This window comes from Lygodium microphyllum, unplaced genomic scaffold (genome assembly GCF_053477565.2).
Source record: "Lygodium microphyllum isolate KBCC unplaced genomic scaffold, Lygodium_microphyllum_v1.1.10 scaffold_43, whole genome shotgun sequence".
In the NCBI taxonomy this organism is placed as follows: Eukaryota; Viridiplantae; Streptophyta; class Polypodiopsida; order Schizaeales; family Lygodiaceae; genus Lygodium; species Lygodium microphyllum.
The window spans coordinates 860,356-867,937 of NW_028229526.1; positions in this window are offsets into that span (position 1 = coordinate 860,356).

A 7,582-nucleotide genomic window follows, 5' to 3' on the forward strand; every position below is an offset into this window, starting at 1 on the left:
TTTAGGACATTGAATGCAAGATTGCACTCAATCACCGTGCGTGCAATTTGAATGTCCGCAAGTCGTTGTTACCTTCTCTAAGAAAGGCAACTGATATACGCACATGACTGGGAGCTTGAGGGAGAGACGATTCTCTCCGGCACCGCATGAGCCTCCACTCTTTGTCTTTTACCGAAGCCGGATGCCGATGTGGAGTCCCCCACCGCCAATGGTGGAGGCCTCTCATGCATCAGTTGAAGATACGCCCACATTGGATACTTCTTCATTAGTAGGCATAGGAGTTGGTGCCAATAAGCCACTTCCTCCTCCTCTTGTGGATCCCTCTCATCTTGGTGAAAATCTCCTCCGCAATGTTTTGAGGGATCTCCTTACATGGAGAAGCCCCCCCCCCCCCCCCCCCCCGTCTTGGAAAGATGTTGGAGAAGCCGAGTTGCACCACTTGTATAGCGCTTCCCACAATACTTGCATGTCCAATGGTGGGAGTTGGACTAACAGTCATTTTCCTCCAGGCGGACCATGTGTCTTCTCTTTTCTTTGATCTACAAGATGGGACAACCAGCTAAAGATGAAGTTATTGTTCGGATAATAGATTTCATGAGATCTTATGAATTGATCAACCATGAAGAGGTTGTTACCAGGTCTTTGCAAGAAGTGGTTGCAGAGATGAAGATGTTTGACAATAGAAATATTTTCAAGTTTTTTCACTTATATACAAAGATGTTAGAGTTGGCCACCAGTGTACTAATAGCTAATATGTTGAGATATTTTACTAGGGTTGTTTCTCGAATTTTTCGAGATCTTGTAGTTGCTTTGCACTATTCGAGGGCATGTCTCATCCAAACACAGTTTCTATGAGTGTTTCTATTGCAAGATATCGAAGATGTCTTATCACCAATTCTTTGCTACTCAAAGGATGAGGTCTCCATCGCTTCTACTAAGAGGCGAAGAGATTTTCATGCTAGTTCACGCAACTAACAGGGATCTCTTAGCCCATTTGTCCGGGAACCCTCTCCTCCTCATTCTCTCCATGTTTCACAAAAGGCCCATTTTGCTAACCTTTATATGCCTTCCATGGCACTCTCTATAGAGGCGCTCGTACTCCCTTCTTTACCCAAAGAGGACCGGCTTGATGGTTCAAACTACTCGCTTTGGTCATGTAACGTGGAGTGTATCCTTGATATCTTCGATCTTTGGGAGTTTGTTACCCACCTTATTCCTTGTCCCGTGGAGGATCCCACCATTGGATCATCAATGGATCGTGTGGCCTTATGGGATCGGCTCAATTCTAGAGCCTGATCTTTCCTCTTTATGAGCTTACAGGATTCTGTCCTAGTGCATGTACAGAGGTTGCGAAAAGCAGCAAAGTATCGATAAAGCTTGATTCTTTGTACTATCAGAAGACATTTGCCCACCAGACAACTCTCAAAAAGAAATTACAGATACTCGTTGTTGATGATTCCCCTTCCATGAAGGATCATATGAACAGATTAGAGGACATGAGTGATGAGCCTGCATCCCTTGGAAGGATGATCTCTTCGAAGGATATGGCTATGATTCTTTTGACTCGGCTACCATCTCCCCGGTTTGATGTCTTCTACACTTACATCGAGGACCCTTGAGAAGCTTCTATGGGAGGAGCTTGCCCCGCTTGTTTTGGAGCATGACAAGCACGCCAAAGAGGTGGCCAATGGATCCACCTCCACCAAAGCTTTTGTTGCAAGTTTGGAAGGGGAAAAGAAGAAGAAAGGAAAGCCAAAGGCTAAAAGACAAGAGAGTTCTTCGAGCTCCAACTCCGACTTGAAGAAGCCTAAATGCTCATACTGTGGAAGGGGACACATCCAAAGGAGAAATGTTGGAACAACTACCCTCACCTTCGTTTGAGAACAAAGGATGAAGCTAAAACGTCCGGGCCTTCTACCTCTACTCCAACGGTTACCCATGAGTCAGTGTTCCTTCATATTGTTGACTTGGAGGAGCCTTCTTCAATGGTTTCCTCGTCTTCTGAGAGGCCTTGGTTGGTTGATAGTGGAGCTTCTAGTCATATGACTCCACAAGGTAATTTGTTGCAGGATCTATGCCCTTTTGAGGATTCAGTCACCACTGTTGGTGACATTGTATCGGTGCTGATTTATGGTGTCAGCACTTTGCCTTTGTTTCCTGACCACACATCGAGCTCCCTTTTACAAGCCCTTTATATTCCGGACTCGGGCTTTCCACTCCTCTCAATTTATGTACTTACTAGTCTTCGTACCCGAGTTGTCTTCACTGAGCAAGCTGTTTGTACTGAGGATTCTTCTACATGGGCTGTTATCACGATCGGTTGGCAGAAGAGCGGGTTTTACAGGCTCCATTCCCCTTCTCTTAAACAGGGTCCTCCAAGGCTCTTGTCTATTGCTATACTTACTCCCGCTTGTGCACCATCTCTTCCATAGGTTCTTTCCCATCCCCCACCCTCTCCTCTGGTGGTTCCCTCATAGCCCCCATCCCTTTTAGATGGAGACGATCTCTGTGATGTGGCTATGGATTCCCTACCTCAAACCTTAAAAATTCATTAAAAATTTCATACAAATTCAATTAAAAAATAGGAAAATAGCTGAAAACTTCCTTACCAAATTGGAAAATTTTTTGGTTTATTTTGCTGGTTACAATGCCGAGAATTAATTGCAGAAAATTAACAATCCTTAAAATCCTTCAAAATTCATTGAAAATTACCTAAAATTCTCTAAAAATCGATAAAAATCGGAATTAAATTCAGAAAAAATCACAGAAAATTTCATCAATGCATTTGACTATTTTTGGAATATTCTATAAGCTGAAAAAGCCTTGACAGATTCTTCATTGGCAATCTACATCAATAGACTTCATCAACATTGGCATTCCTCTTGCCATCCCAAGATCCATTTTTTCCTTGGCCTTCCGCCACATCCAGGATCTGAGAGGGGGTGTTAGCAAACATGTTTGTCATGCCTTGTCATCTCCTACCTATGAGCTTCAATCTGAATCAAACGAGGACTTTTGGAGCTCTGACGAGTCTATCATGTGTTTTGATGGGGGAGCTCTATTTATTCTAGAGTGGCTATCTATGTGTATTTCTATGCATTTTCTCCAATTGTCGGGTTCCATTGTGCTTTTCTTATGCAGTTTCTACATTTCCCGGGCTGTGCTTGCCTGTCACACATTGTCCATGCCCTCCGGGATTTTTTCTGTGCCACCTATATTTTTCTAGCATTTTTACCAACTCGACCAACATTAAATGCTGGTCAGCAAGCTTTTTGGCATCTTTCTGGGGCAGGTCGGCCAGATTTGGGAATTATTGGCTATTTATACCCTGCCCCTCTCCACACTTCATTATTATCAAGTCGTCTTCCTTAATTATAGAGAGATGGCAGCAGCCTATCACCTAGCATTAGATGCTGAAAATGCAAGCTGACTAGGTACTACTATGATGAAGCAGAGGGAGACCTCCGAACAGCAAGGCTATGGCTGAAAACAAGCCACCTAGGGCTGGATAGTGATGGGCTGCAATCAATGATGGCTGGACAACAACAAATGGTAGGTGGCTAATGGCTGAATTTTACACAATAGAATGAGGAACCTACATAAAAGGATGAGACTGAATGGTGGGCAACCTATCTATTTATAGATGTCAAAGGGTGCCTCAAAATTTAGGGTTTTGGGGGACCAATTTTGTGTTTTTCCTAATTAAGTGTGTTTCCGGGTTGTTTCAAGATTCTAATCAGCTGTAAAGTGTGTTTTAGTTCAGTTTATGCATGTGACTTTGTGGACTAGGGCATAAGATAGTATTCCGTGTATTTAGGCATTTTTATTTGGCCATTATGATGTGGTTTTTGGCATTTTTCGGCTAGTTAATGCTGGCCGACCTGTCATATTATTGGCATTTATCTTGCCCAATTTCACGCACTCCACAAACATTATCAAACATTTGTCATTCATAGTTCCTTGCTGGAGAGAGGAGCCAGCGCCAATGCCTTCATACACAATGACTCACATTGGTTCTGTACTATCTCATGTCTTGGTATATGCATTCCATTTCCCAAGCATTATTCTGAGTTCTCTTCTCTTGATGTGTTCCTCTTTTCTCTCTATCTTGTGTTCAGCAGTCTATTTCAGTATAGGTATATGCTTCCATTGCTGCATACACTTCTGACATGGTATCAAACCGCAGGATCTATGTTCCTACTAATGTTTTTCTGCTGATTACATGTCCGTATAACCTTTTCTGATCAAGCGATCTACTGCTACTTGCTATCCAACCTGCCTATCGTCTACTAGAGCTTGTGTTTTTTGCACAGGAATCTGTATTTTCAGCCTACGTCAGCATCCTGCCTGTTTTCATGATGCATTTATCGCTTAATTCAGCCTGCATTTTGGTTTTCTAACCTTGATTACTGGCTGGGCAACTGTGTGTACAAGTCGTTTTTGCTGTTTTTGACATTTTTTGGCTGTATTTTTAAGTTCTTGCTGTAGTCACACTCATCTTTTGATCAGTTTTTCATTTCCACTACATGTGAACTCTCATGTTGTGCAATCTTTGCTATTCATTTGGCTGTCTTCTCTCTTTGTCCACTTTTTATCCTCTTATCTTCTCTTCATGTCCTCGCTAGGTGGCTCCTCCATGCACTTCTATTGATTATAAGTTACATGGCCCTAACTATTCAACTTAGAGTGTTGTTATGAAAGCATGGTTCATGCAAAAGCGGTTATGGTACATTGTTTGTGGAGCTATTCCACGTCCTCAGTGCCCTTGTCCAATTCCAATATTCATGCTCTGGTGCTTCTACTCTTGGCACCATATGGAAACTCACAGCCTATTTCCGCCTACCCACCTCCTATTCCGTCTTATCCCCCTCCCTCCTGCCCACCTTATCCTTCTTACCCATCTTATCCAACATCTCATGGTTCATCTTCCTCATTGGCCAAGCATGCTTTTTCTAATAAGACTCCTTGCAACAGGTCAAATTATACTACTTGGTTAAATTTGATGACTCATGTTCTTGACTCTCAAAACCTATGCGACCTTGTTTAGGGGTTGGAATCCCAACCTAATTCTGCACTTGTTCCATACAAGGTTGTCCGCTCATGGAAGGCTAGGAATGCCTCCACTATAGTCAAGTTGATACAAGGTTTTCTCCTTGAGTTTCACTCCAGTTACAACATTTTGACCTAGCATCCAAGCGATGCACACACTTGACTGACTATATGCAGCTTGGGATAGGACCCGTCGTATCCACTTGACCATGAACTTCAAAATTTCAAAATCACTAAACGAGATTACCTTAAGGTCAAGTTGGCTGAGTATCAGCGAATCCTTGCTTAAGTTCTCTATCACGGGGGCTCCCAAGTCCTCTAATGACTAGGTCATGTGTTGAGAAATCCATTCATTAACTACATTTTTTTTCATTTCTTCATTCAAGATTCACTTTTACTATCCCAAAAAGAGCTAGGCGTCCACATTCTGGAGTGCCACTTGAGACTATCTATACCTATGAACAGGGCACTCACTCCCCTCATTCTATACACTGCCATTCATTCATTCATTCATCCATTCACTCTTTCTATCAAATCACTCTATTTTATTTGTCTTCACTCTTTATTCTATCAATCTTCACTCCGTTCCTCAACCTCTCCACTGCTATCTACACCCCTACCAAGAGGACATCTCAGTTCATGGACAATTCCATGCAACCGTTTATTGCCTAGCGCCCTGTTTTCCACACCCAGCATGTTGTATTTATAGGTCAGATGTTGGCACCCATCAATCTTCACTCTGTTCCTAAACCTCTCCACTGCTATCTACACCCCTACCAGGAGGACATCTCAGTTCGTGGACAATTCCATGCAACCGTTCACTGCCTAGCGCCCTGTTTTCCACACCCAACATGTTGCATTTATAGGTCAGATGTTGCCACCCAACTGGTCTATATTGTCTAGCTGATAGGCATCAACACAATTGCTACGGGAGATATCATTTTCATCACCTAGGATTTGTGTTTTGCTGCACAGCTCAGTTTCAAAATCTGATTCAGCTCTGACAAGCAGTCTGTTGTTCCTCCTTGTTGCGTTTTGCAATTGGGAGGCCCTCCATTGCTCTGTTTTACCCTGAAGAAAGCCGACCTATTAATCTGGAGCTTGGTGGTTGCTGATCATCTTCTTCTTCTCTCCAATGGCATCCAAGGACTGCATTCCACTCCCTCTATAGCTATCCTTCAGCATTCAACATATACCTTCCATATTTTTTGTTTTTGTTTTTTGAGACGGGTGCCTAATCGGACCCAAAGGCGGAACGCTAAGCCACTAGCTTATGATTTCGCTACTTCCTTTAGGACCAAGGTCCTTGGAAGACTCCTCCCAATGGACAGAGCGTGGGTAGGCACCTAGCACCCCGGTTCAGCGATCCAGGTAGTGTTGGACTCTCATCAACTAAAACTGTTGATCCCGACGGGTTCCCTCAAAGGGATGCCATACCCCAAGGTCGGGCGTCGGCTCAAAGGTGGTGTCCCGTTGCACTCAAGCAAACACTGCCTCCCGATACCATTCACTTGCTTGAGCGAGGCAGTGCCATCATTGGTACGAGTATGAGCTTGCACACAAGATTGCAAAGGGAGGATATCGTCATCTCCCTACCCGAGAAGGGCAGAGATCACACATATAATGCTCCCAAGTACCTCGGCATCGCCTCGCCGAGGAATGCTGCCACAAGGCGATACCTCGGGACCACATTCCTCGAGTGCGGACGAGTGCTCACCTAATTGGGTAAACACACCCCACCGATCTCCCCACCAAGGAGTAGCGTAGCTATACCTTCCATATCGTATTGCCCAGAGGATTGCATTTCACTCCCTTCACTGTGCAGATTCCTACACATACTACCACTTGATCAGTCATGACATTGTAGTGCGTTACATCATTGGGAGATACCCTTATCTCCTTATCCTCCCACCCTCCCTTACACGTTTGCCACACCAGTCCTATGGCCTCTACACAGATAGGACAGCCAACTAGGTGCATCTCTTGCGGCAAGGACGGTCATATTAATGAAGATTGTTGTCATCGACCTTTGTTCCCTACCCTACTAGACTATATGTGTCTTCCCCTTGGTGATCCTTGTTCCACCTCACTCTTCTAGGCTACAAAGATCATTCTACATCGGCTATCACATTTATATGCTCAAGGCAATAAGATGCACATGATGTGCACTAAGCCCTTGTTAGCAAAAGAAGGCTCTAAGGCCCCATTAGGCAATAAGATCTCTTGGAGACCGTTGCAATGCACTACAGAGGTTTGCACCACCCATTTTCGAGTCCAATGGCTTTCTCGGCCCATGGTTCTACAATTCATTCCACCGAGAGATAGTGGTTGTTGTTAAGACAAAGAGCGCGAGGATCGAGACACGCAATGCTTTCACACAGCAGAGAAACAAAGAGAGAGTGTAGAGTAGAGAGGAGAGTAAGCACAACGTTCTAGGGCACAATGAAAAGTGTACCTCTTTAGGTTTTTGGATAGATATATATAAAAGTGCAAACGTACTAAGGGTGTGTTCACACCGTGCACATATAAAAGA